The sequence below is a fragment of the Anser anser genome (assembly GCF_964211835.1).
Source record: "Anser anser genome assembly, chromosome: 10".
NCBI classification, from domain to species: Eukaryota; Metazoa; Chordata; class Aves; order Anseriformes; family Anatidae; genus Anser; species Anser anser.
The window spans coordinates 20,780,226-20,792,338 of NC_139730.1; the positions used below are offsets into that span (position 1 = coordinate 20,780,226).

The 12,113-nt window shown below is 35.8% G+C and overlaps 1 protein-coding gene across 7 annotated transcripts in view; it reads left to right on the plus strand.

The window, feature by feature from the left end:
- Window positions 1-12,113, plus strand: part of LOC310904863 (uncharacterized protein) — a 499,219-nt gene that overhangs the window by 60,437 nt on the left and 426,669 nt on the right. For all 7 annotated transcript variants that reach the window (XR_014588640.1, XR_014588641.1, XR_014588642.1 and 4 more), the window contains exon 2: window positions 7,845-8,037. The gene's annotated coding sequence lies outside the window, so the exon portion shown is untranslated. The remainder of the gene's footprint in view (window positions 1-7,844; window positions 8,038-12,113) is intronic.

Consider the following 12,113-nt stretch of genomic DNA (forward strand, 5'->3'; position numbering starts at 1 on the left):
TCTGAGCTCCTGGTAAACTGATTTACATGCAGCAGTTGTGGGGCAAACTGAGACTGTAACGGACCCCATTGCCCTCTTCTGGTTATTCAAGGTGGAGTAATCTCAGGGGGACCCATTCATCTCTATACTGTAGAACTGGATGACTGAAGAGTTAATTACAAAGAATTCAGGTTTTGATTTATAAAGATTTGTCGCTGGCCAGTGGATATCATTGGGCTCAATAAAACCAACAAGCTTATAATTAGTCTGAACTATTTAACAGTAACGTAATTTAAAAATGCAAATAATAAAAACATCTGCCATAACATCAAAAAAGTCTTAAAATATTACAGATTCCAGTCACAGAAAAGAGTGCTGATCTTCAAAAGCCTGATGCCAATTATGTGCTTCACTGAATTAAAATGAACTCATGTTATTAATAAAGACTCAAATGATCTAGTCTGCTAGTCCAACCTTTCACCACCTCACACTTTCATTAGAAATGAACTTTTGAATTAAGAACTGTCTTCCAAATCTCAGTACTGAATTCCAAAATTAAGTTTTCCAGACTGTGATTCAGCCACATCAACTTAAGTAATAGAGAACGATCTTGCAAAATTTGATGCTGTGGCATGTCATTCTCTCATACTGCATCATGGGTTCTTTCACATTAAGTGATCATATTGTTCAGGCCATTGACAGTGAAAAATAGATCCAGCTGAGTGGTGAATTTTAGAAGGATAAAACTCTGAAATAAACCGGATGTATACAAAGCATAACACCTATCAAAGGCAATATTGAAATCTGAAAATTGACATGCAGCTGTCAGAGCTCTTCTGATGCAAGCCAGAAGCAATAGGTGGGATGAAAATATTGAAGAAATCTTTATGCTATTTTTTAATGGTTCGAAGAACACTTTCTCATTGGAACCTTTTATCCCATTGATTTACCTGTGAATATTTGACACTTGAGACATTAGTGGATTTAGAGGGATGCTCGTGTTAGAGTCAGGAGTCAGGAGATGAGGATTCTGTGGCTAATTTTGTACTGGAGTTTTTGTTTGACCTTGAACAAAATCTCAGGGATTTCATATAAATGATCAGGCTACATGCTACATTCCTCATTACTTTTAATGTCCATTTTTTATCAGAGTCCTTCGATATTATGTACCTAAGTTGGTGGGGTTTGATTAAAATGGATAAGATACCATTGGTCTGGGAATTGTTTCAGTTATAACTAATCTATTGAAACAGTATTTTTTATTTTTTTATTTTTTTTAAAAAAAAGGTAGTTAACTACTTATTACATACAGTCATACCCGTATCTGCCATGATGCATAAGAAATTGTAAAAATAAGATGGAAACGCTGTAGTGCTTTGAAAAACCTCTCTGCAGAATGTCTCTGCAGAAGCAATTGCATTTGTTCTCACAAAGCAAGGCAGATACAGTATTTGGGCTAAGCAAATTTACTGCATAATTACTGGTGAACTATAAAAGAGAAAAGCAAAAATTTGATGTGTTCCTGGAAGTGCCTTGTATGGGCTAAATTGCCTTGATGCACACTCATGAAAGTCAAAGTTTTTATTGAAGGCTATTTTTTTTTTCCATTTGAGTATCCTCCTTTTATTTTTAAAAAAAAAAAAAGTTAAATTTTTGTTGTCTCAAAGTCAAAGACTTCAGAAAATACTCGTCTATTTCCTTTAAAGGTAAGAGAAAATTGCAAATGCCAGGAGCATTGGTGTTTTTTCACTTATTGCAAAATTTTTTTTGGGCTTAGCCTTTGTTATCTATTAATTAAGATTTATCTTGGGGAGCATTGTACTTCAGAAATTTTCAGAAAATAAGTCTTTTAGTGGGCAGATGGAAACAGAGTATTCTGGGCATTGCAGTGTGGATAGTAGGTTTAAAGGGATTCTACAGCTATGGAGAGCGAGGTCTAAGGACTGGAAATCAGGAGCTTCTTCACTCTCCAGAGTTCTCAGTGAGATGTACAATTCCAAAGCAATTTTTCTCTGCAGAAGAGGATCAAGATAAAGCATAAATCTGTAAGTGAGTCCTGAAATAGACTTGTTTCCCTACTCAGTGAACTTTGATCAAGGACAAGAATGTATACAATTAGCCTCACAAAAAGTGTCCTGGAATAGATACATCTCTCCTTGAGTTCTCAGGTCAACAGTCTTCTGAAATAATTCAACATAAATAGTGTGGGGGATTGCTTTGCATTTATTGCTACGGAGCAGTCCCTCCAGTAACATCCACTAGCGTTAATGAAAATCACTGATAATGTTTTGAGACCATTGTAATGTGTCTAGGAGTGGAAATTGTCCCTTATTTTTCTTGATGTGCACAGGACGTTTAAAATGTAACTGGTTTGAAAGTTGTCTTCTACCATTGCACATGTATCAAACTCAAAACCCTTTTGTGAAGCAGCTGTTCCTTCTTCCACCATGACTTTTACAGGTGTAATTAAATTCTCATCCTCTAATCCACTTGCACAATCCATTACCTTATCTGTCTCTTACAAGTTGATAGCTTGATCCTTAAAAGATCTCTGGCTGTTGTAGCAATAATATTGAGCTTAATCTTCTCTCTACTAGTGACATTAACAGTTTTTGGCAGAGAGTAGATCATTGTGGAAAGTTGTGTGAGGAGTAACTTAACTGGTATTTGCTTTCCTCATTTCTCATGTTTGATACACCACACACAGAGGAAAAAGCACGTTCTTAGAGTGAGGAATTATGTCCCTCATTTAAAATGACAAGTTCAGCCACATAAAAAGTTGTTCTTCTAAGTGGCTACCACTGTTCTTTGCGTATCAAATTCCAGTGGCACTTTGAAGTTAACTTCATTACAGATACTGAAGAACTCTAACAGAGGATGACAACAGAAAGAAAAAGGATAGTGGAAGTCCAGGTGGATGGTGGTTCCTCTGGGAATCATGCTCTGATACACTTAATGATTTTGTATTTTGCATTTTCAAGGACTTAGGTATTTTCTAATGGGTTTTGTAGACATTTGTTGTCAGCAAAGATAGATGAGACATGGAAATCTCTGGTTGCATTCTAGCCTCTTGGAGTAACTGCATTCCCTCCATCCTGCCCAGTATTGTTGGTCTCCTCCGTTTGTTTATGCTTTTTGCTGATCTCATTTCAGCAGATATTTCACCTGAATTGCATTTCTGATATTTCACTAGACCTAGTTTATTTAGCCGGCTACACCGTTTGACTCCATATTTTCATTTTTGTCTCTCACTCTTTCAGCCTTACACTCAGATATCTCCTCATCAGGAGTTCTTCTTCAACAGCACTTTGTCTCCTCTTTACCTCTTCTGGCTTCTACTGTAGTCCCTCTGCTAAGCAAGTTTACTTGCTCCTGAGTAGACCTTGTTCCATTTGCTCTCCATCTTCTTTCTTTTGACCCAAATGTTCTAGGACACAATCTGTCTTTTCCCCAGCCTTCTACAGTCTCTTTTTCACTCCTCAGGCTCCTTGTTCCAGTCCATTTCCCTGAAGGATTGGTCTTAAACCTGTCATATTTGAGTTTGGGAGTTACCTCTTCTGTATGGCTTCAACTTAGTAAGGAGAACACTGAAAAAGCAGAAAAGACCTCTGGACTTGGTTCAGAGCTAGCCTCAAATATGGCACTGAGCTGCAATTGCAGAGAAAGACCTTCTCAGGCCCCTGGAGCATGTCCAGTACAGGCAGTAATGTTGGGAATTACAGCAACTGAAGTATTGGCTGTGCACAAATCGCAAGGCTTTCAAGTTGGATATTTTGGAGAGGCTTTCCAGTGAGAGTGCAAAAGGCACAAGATCTCTGCCAGCTTGCAAGTCCTTATCCTAAAGTATGGGATTTCATAAAGGATGGTCTTCAGAATCTTTTAACATTGTAAAATAATGCTATTTCTGCTAGCCTTTCAGGAGAGGGAAATTCAAGCCTAGGCAGACTTATGGTACAGATGATCTTTTCCACTGGGATGAGTTACTGAAAACAGGATCTTCAGTTGGGGCACTACTTCAACCTTGTTGAATAATATTTTATGAATGGAAGTTTTAAAAGTTTTTGTGGGTGTATATTTATTATATTCTGTACTTTTGATGCATTTTCTTTGAAGTTTACTATTCTTTTCATCTTCCTCATTGTCTGAATACTGCAATAAGCAAATGGAGACATGAGAACACTCGACATTTGCAGTGAAGTTTGACCATAGTTACATTACTCCACTGTAAGTGTATAACTCATATTCTTGTTAATGTTCATATTATACTTCTGTAAATAAACCAGAAGTGCATACATCTTTTGAATAAATTTTACAAATGATAAGAATGGAATCTTGATTTATTTGCATTCAAAGTTGATCAAACAAAGATGTAAATAGCATCATCTTTCCTAGCATAGGTAAGGAAAGTAAGAAATAAAGTGCAGGAAACCTCTTTTTTCGTCTTGAATTTTCACTTACAGCTTGATGTTAGCTCTAAGCTATGATTAATGTCCTCTAAAGACTTTAATCAACCTCGTGATATTTGTAGGATCTCTAACTGTAGACACCAGATCAGAGTCTCCTAACCAAGAATGTGGGTCTAAAAATCCATATTCAAATTTGTTTTTGAAAAATTTTGTTGATCTGACTCATACTCATTATTGTGTTGCCAATTTAATAATTACATTTCTCTCACTGATCCATTTGAAACCCAGCAGAACAAACTTAGCTACCAGGGTACTTTTGAGTTAAAATTATACATTATATAGGGGATACACAACATAATTCTTAGATTGCTAAGCTTATTAGGAAAATTACTTCTGTTTGCAAAATAGCAAAATTGATGTTGAACTTAGTGGTATTTAACTGAGAACTGTTATTTTCCTGGTCCCTTTTTAACAAAGAATTTTCCTGTTGTCTATTTTTCATCAAAAACTGAATGTCTGCCAATATTTTTCAGTTATTTCAGACAGATGTAAAAGCTTGAATTGGAGATTTTTTTTTTTTAATTTTATTTTGAATTTTAAGATTTTTATAGTACATTCATTCGGAATTGCCTTTTTTTTCTTCAGCAATATAGTTTTTCTAAATCTGCATTAGAAATAATTCTAATGTAAGTTTAATCCACTAAATATACAGGGAACCATGGATGGAAGTTCTTTTAGAGATCTGTTAGGCATACAGAACACACTGTACACTACTGCCCATTGTTTCTGAGATGTTACTAGTCCTAGATGTTGTTAGACTGAAAACGTGTGTATGTACAAGTATACACAAATAGATCTTGCTTTATGAACAGAGTACTGTGTTTTACACCCTGTTGTATCTGATGCTGTATTTACCTTAGGCATTCTGTAGGCTGACTTTTACTCATGACCTTAATGTGAACAATAAAGTTTAGTGAAAGTGGCTGTTTGACCTTTTCATCAGTCTATTATCTGGCAAGTAGTTAAACTGTGGGAGGGAATGCGCAGATACTGTAACAGTTCAGAATTCTGGTAGTAATAGATAAATAGTTTTTCAGACTTAATTCTCTTCTTAGAACACAGGCATGACTATTATAAGCCATGAAGTATTTAATCTACAACTGTGCTATTTTTTAATCTTTATATCTATACAGCAATGCAAACCTTTTAAAGTGAACCATCTCTGAGAGAAACTTATGCTTCTTTCCTTCCTCTTCCTCTGCTTTGTTTTTGATAACAATATGAAAATCATAATAAGCTCATGGAAATGCTTCTGTTGCTGTTTGTCCAGTTATTAGTAAAAGTTCATTCCTTAGCTTTAATAGTTGTCACATCATGATTAAAATTCCAGAAAAGGGGATCTGATTTATTTTGTGTACATATTGGATTTTCCTGTTACCAAAGTGCACCCTAACACCATTTTAAATGGAAGATAACAAGTGAAAAAGAAACATTGTCTGTTATATTTTTTTCTAGCATTGTGGTGTGGTTTTGCAAATGGCTGAAGACATTTGGTGATATTTTCCATGTGTGGAAGAAGAATTCTGCACTGGGGAAGGATGTTAACAGAGGATGGGGAGCATATATGTATCATAAACTGTACATAATTTAATGTTTGTCATTTTGGAGAGTCCATCCATACAGATTGCAACAGTGAAAATGCTGGTCTTTTCTTCATTGATGTATTTGAGCTTTAATAGCAAGTGGCTGTGTTCATAAGTTGTAGATGTATTAGGAAACTATTGTTTGATTCAATAAAGCCTATCACTCGGTGCAGTCCTTATGGTCTTTTTTTTTTTTTCTGAAGAAATAACACTTCTCTGGGAGGGCTGTGTAAAGAAAGGACAGAATATATTTTCAATTACTTGTAATAAAAACATTTATTGCAGCATTTGTTATATCAAAGGTGCTGAATGGGATTATCTGGAAAAATATTTTTGTAGAATATTGTGGTCATCCATTCTTTTTTTTTTTCTCTTTACCATTTACATTTGAAAGTGTTTGGATGTAACTAGGGCTATCTGTTTTTCTATCTATGGCCTTTGATGACTGTTTAATCGTAAAATGACATATTCATTCCTGTTTCTCATTACATCCCTGAAAGATACAATGTCATGTAAATTGATGACTTCCCGTGGTTGTCAGTGTAAAAATAATTATGTAGTTTGTAGTATCACCCCTACCTCCATAGGGAACTGCTTCTGCATACTTAGATTTTTATTCTTAACTTGCCTAACACTGAACTGCCAAGCTGATTATTTAAATTGTAACTGCTACTTGATGGGTAGAAGAAAGGAAATTTGTGTCAATATGAATTATTAAAAAGCATATGAAGATGTCACCTCGTAACATTTTGTTAAAATGCCATGATATTCTAAAGTTACCTGAAAATCATGTTGAGAATGGATCTATTTGCAAGTTTGTAGACATCTATTAATGGTTATTGCTGATAAATTACAATGAATAATTCACTTGATGAATTGCACCTCTTTCTTTGCACCTAGTGAAGTATCTTCCAAGACCTACGTGAAACTTAATCAGTTTTCTTATATTTAAGAGAACTTTGTGCAATTTGAGCTGGGTGTATGCTTTCATTGCTGTTTCTATTCAAAGATTGGATATTTATAAGAGAAGTGTCCATATGGCATGTAAGTTTGAATTGCAGTTTTGTGCAGGACAGGAGGGCCTAGCTTTCATCATATGTATGATCATCATCATGTATGAGTGCAGAGGCAAGTCGCTGTGGGATAATTGTCATTTGTTTTGCTGCTTGGGCAATGCCCTTAAGCAAGTTCATACCCTGAGGTACCCACAGAAAATACAAGCTAGGTTGTATATTTTCACTGAGGGATAAGCTGCCTCAATGTTTTATGAGGTGAAAACATGCACGGTTACCATGTAACAACAGAAGAAGCTTAACTTGCTCTGCAGTGAAACGTGTGTATGTCTATTCTCTCTCTCTCTCTCTCTCTCTGATAAACTTACTTCAAAATATTATACTATCAAGCAGTTATGGAACAAATATGGGGAGGAAGAGTTTCTCCTTCATCTTTATCAGATGTTAGTTATAGATCTACGAAGTAGCAGTTCTGATTTTTTTTTAATGCATTGAATCATGAGAATGCTTGCTCTTTATTCAGTTCTCACTAATAAACTTGTATTTCTCCTCATATATATTCTTCTATTCATATATATTCATATATATTCTCCTCTCCTTATACATAGATGTCTAACCTGTCTAGTTTCCAGTATGATGCTTAAAAGAAGGATATTAAAAATTCCCTTTCTGTGTTCTTCTATGCTGATGGTACTCAATTAAATGAATATTCATATAAAGCAAATACAAGAAAGAAGTAAATGTATCTAAGCAAAATGTATTTAAAATTTCAAAACTTTTTTTTTTCTTTCTTCCATTTGCAGTATTTGCTGTCTCTTTTAGAAGTCCCAGCAGAACACATATGTTAACAGAAAATGGATGAATGAGTACCCTCTAGAGGCAGAGTTCAGCTGGGGAAAATTCCAAGGTATGGAGAAGAAGTATCAGAGAACATAAACAAGGCTTCTGTGAGGAGAAGAGAGTTGGGATTACTCAAGACTCACATAAATACAAACAGTAAGTACAGTTTCAAAGTTAAAGGAACTCCTTTGAGCAGAAAATCTTTGAATGCTGTAGCTTAAAAAAATATATATAAATAAATAAAGTCATCTTCACAAGTATTGAATCTGAATCTCAAATAAGTTTTGATCTGCATAAAGTGCAGCCAGAGGATCTCCTAATAAGCTCAAAGTAAGGCTTAATAGAGTTGTACCTTGATGCAGAGACCTTTGGCATGTGGCATTTAAATAAAAGGAATTGAACTGCATAAATTATGGAATTCTGTTATTTGGCAACATTGCAATGCAGGTGTGAAAAACATGCCCGATTTAACCTGAAACAGGAATTAGCCGTTGTTGTTGTTGTTTCTTTTGTTTTGTTTGTTTTTATCTTACATAAAAATAAGTTAAACTTTTTGAGCAGTTAACTGAAAATCAACTCAGGTCAGTTCTGTAAACAAATGTAAATATGAAATGTTTTGTTTGGATCAAGTAAGACATTTAAAAATAAAAGATTCTATTTAGAAATGTTAGAAATCAGTATTCAGCATCCCTTTGAAACTTCACTCTGTTAAATTTTTTGTGCTGACAGATTTTTTTTTCAGTCAAGTCACTGGCCAGTAAGCATTTATTTATTTATTTATCAGCCAAATTTTTAAAAGGCTGAACTTTACAGTTAAGCCCACAAATCTTTGAGCTACTTTTTGTAGCTAGGGTAATTTACTCCTTTTTTTTTTTTTAATTGACAAGTGAGGGCCCAGGTATATTACTAATAAAATTTGTAAAAAAAAAAAAAAAAAAAAAAAAAAGTTGCTATTTTTCTAGAGCTGTTATACATGCCTAACAGTACACATTTGTGCTTTTCAGTTTAAGGTCCACTTTACATTAGAAGTGATATTTGAAGATCTAAGGGAATATGTTTTTTCATTATATATTCATGTTCTAATTGTTTCCTATGTGATGCCTATTTGTTTTTTATAATGTATTTGCGTCTGCTATAAAGCGATTGTGTGTTTGGTGCCTGACTTTTCTCTCATGCCAGAGTAAATCAGTAATTATTCTAAAGGTGTCATTGACACTCTGCCAGTGTTAAACTTGCATGGGGGAAGAGTACCAAAAAATTTGTTCTGATACGTACAGTGGGTGATCTCCTAGTTTCAGTTCTTGAAGAACTTCAGGCTTTTGCCTTCGCTTTTTATGTCTGGAAAATCTTTTTTGCCTCATGTTTAGCTATTGTAATTAAAAGTGAGATAACAATGCAGAATATATCTCCTGTGTAAACTCTACTGTGCAACTCCAGCACTTGTACTGGTTTAGATCCCTCGAGTACAAACACAGGGAGATACTCTTATCAGGCAGATTTACCTTAGGGTGCATATTAGCATTTCCCAAAGTAGTTTGTGTCCTTTTTTGTGTGACAGGAGAGATGTCGATCAGCTGCCTAGTAAGCTTAATACAGTCACATCTTAATCATGTAATTTTATGCTTTCCCTGGGGATTGTGAGTTCTACTGCTGGGAGTCAGTGCTGGAATACTTTTCCACTCTTGACAGGGAACTCAGCATCCTGATTTCTCCCAGTCTTCCAGGTGATATTTCTAAGCTCTGTTCAGAGCTTAGAATCAATCAGCTCAGTAGTACTCTGTATAGAGTAATACACAGTTATAGAATACTTAAGAGGTTTTGAGGCTAAATTTTTTTCTTGCTGCTGTGACTCATGTAGCTTATATGGGCTTGCCCTTCACCTATTTTACATGTTAGCTGCTCTGAAAAGGGAGAGAACTTTTGTACTGCTAAGCATGTTGTCTTCACAGATGATCTATATGTAGATTTAGATAGGAAAAGTCAAATGACAACATGTCAGTTTCTAAGTTCTGGAGAAATTATCCCACATTACCTTGGTGGTGCTGATGGTTTACAATGCTCATGGTCTGTAGTGGACTATTTGCCTTAAAGGGCTTTGACAGTTTTGCTGAACTTAACATGTATTAAACTAAGAGATGATCTTTTTTCTCTACATTACTTGCCCTTTGAATAGGTCACATATTGATGAGATCTATAGTGTTGATCTGCTAACTGTAAAACCACTGTGGAAGTCTTCCTTTATGCTTGCATATTTCTTGAAAGATCCACTGCATTATTCTATATCTAATTTTTGGCTGCAGAAAGCCATGTAAGAAGGCCTGTCTATATTTCTGAAATCCTTTGGGGACATCTGCCACAGCAAGTTTACACCCAAAATGAAAAGTGGGAAGTGATTTCATACCATGGTCCTGCTTAAGTGGAGTCTGGCTTTGTGAGGAGACAAAAATAATGAAGGCAGAGTGCCTGAAGGAGGCCTTCAGTTACTCTTTTAAGGTTATGCTATTGTGTCAGAGAAAGTGAAGATCTAGTCAATGCATTGGCTTGTTTGACTGCATTATATCCAAGTCTGAAACTGAGCACTTCTTGGAGTCATCAATACCGGGTCTAGGTATACAGGTACTTCTGCACTTCTCAGACACAAAGCTTCTGAGAGCTTGCCTCTGAAACCGACTCTTCTTATAATGTTATGTCTTCCACTGGTACGCTTCTGTGTCATTCACTAAGCTTCCAGGATGAAAGATACAACAATTAAATTGCATAAGGGAATAAATAGTATTCAGAAGAAAAAGCACTACAGACACCATTGACAGAGCTTGCTTATGCTATCCTGACTAGAAGCATGGTGATAATATTTGTAAGGCTTCAAGAAATAAATGTTCTTGGTGAGTCTTGCACTGTGGAATGATTGGGGGAGTTCTGCAGAATTTGGATGTCTCTTGCCAGTGTCTTCAGGTAGCAGGCGTTGGTTATGACAGTAGAGGCTATCACAATTAGGGGATGAATCGTGCCTGATGTCTGTTATTTTAACACCTGTGCACCTGTTCTAGGATCCCTGCATAGAGTTCAAGGCCTTTAAATGTTTGTGCAAAGAGAGAAAGGCAAAATGAAGAAAGTATGTTTAAGAACTGATATTGTCAAGTAAAAATTCTCTAATGGTGAATATTAGGTTTATATTAGGCTGACTTCTCACATACAGAAAGGTTTGAAGCCTCCTCTGGAGCTGCAGCAAAGTTGTCTGAAGCTGTCATGACAACACTAAGCTTCAGAGTGGTTCACTTTCTGTTTGCCATTTTGAAGGTTATTTTAACTGGATGCCACCATAGTGTGAATGTGTATGATCAAGACTAGTGTGGCTTGAACATACTGCACAAGAAAAGGTAATGAATACTTTAATGCTTAAGGAAAGGTAAATGAACGAAGTAATAAAAAAAAATCTACAAAAAATACAGTGAAACTGTTGCCTGAGTTTGTATCTGAATTCCATGCATAGCTCTTCCTTCGGCTGTCCTCCAATTGGCAAAGCCACTTGTGAGTCTTAGTTGTTTTTGAAATGCATATAAAGCCTGTATATGCAAGCAGAGCAGCTGAGCATATCAGCCCCATTGTCTGTGCATCTGACAAGACCCATAAAGTAGCTTATGAATATGAAGCTAAATCTATTCCACCTTTCACTTCTATCTGAGAGAAAGTTGTCTGAAGTTGGGCCTTCTGCCATCAGTGCTCATGTCTGAAAAAAGTTAACAGACATTCTGTTTATCACTTGGAATACTTGCCCATATGCCATATGTTAGGTGTCAGGTGGAAACCTCCTTACTTCTCTGTATCACCATAGAAATAAATACTGTGAATTTCAACCTGGCTATTTTGAGAACCCACTGTGTATGTTCATTTGGCCAGAGGGCATCCCATTAAGCAGCATAAGCAAAATCTCTTGCAATTGTTGTAGACTTTTCTTGCAGTAATTTCTGTTGATCCCAGGAATCTGAGGTGGAAACTGAAACCAGATCTTTCCTGGCTATGCACAGTTCTATGACAATGCCCCCAGAGCTGATGATGTATTAGGGATAAATTCTGCCAACCTTTTCGCAAAGTAACATTTTCTTTCCTAAATGTACTGTCTGGATTTAATAACACTTGTGAAATACTGTTGCAGATAGTCAGGGTGTCAGAATCTTACTTTTTTCGCGAGTGACTGCTGAATAGCTTTAATTCTAGGAGCTTAGAGAGGAACC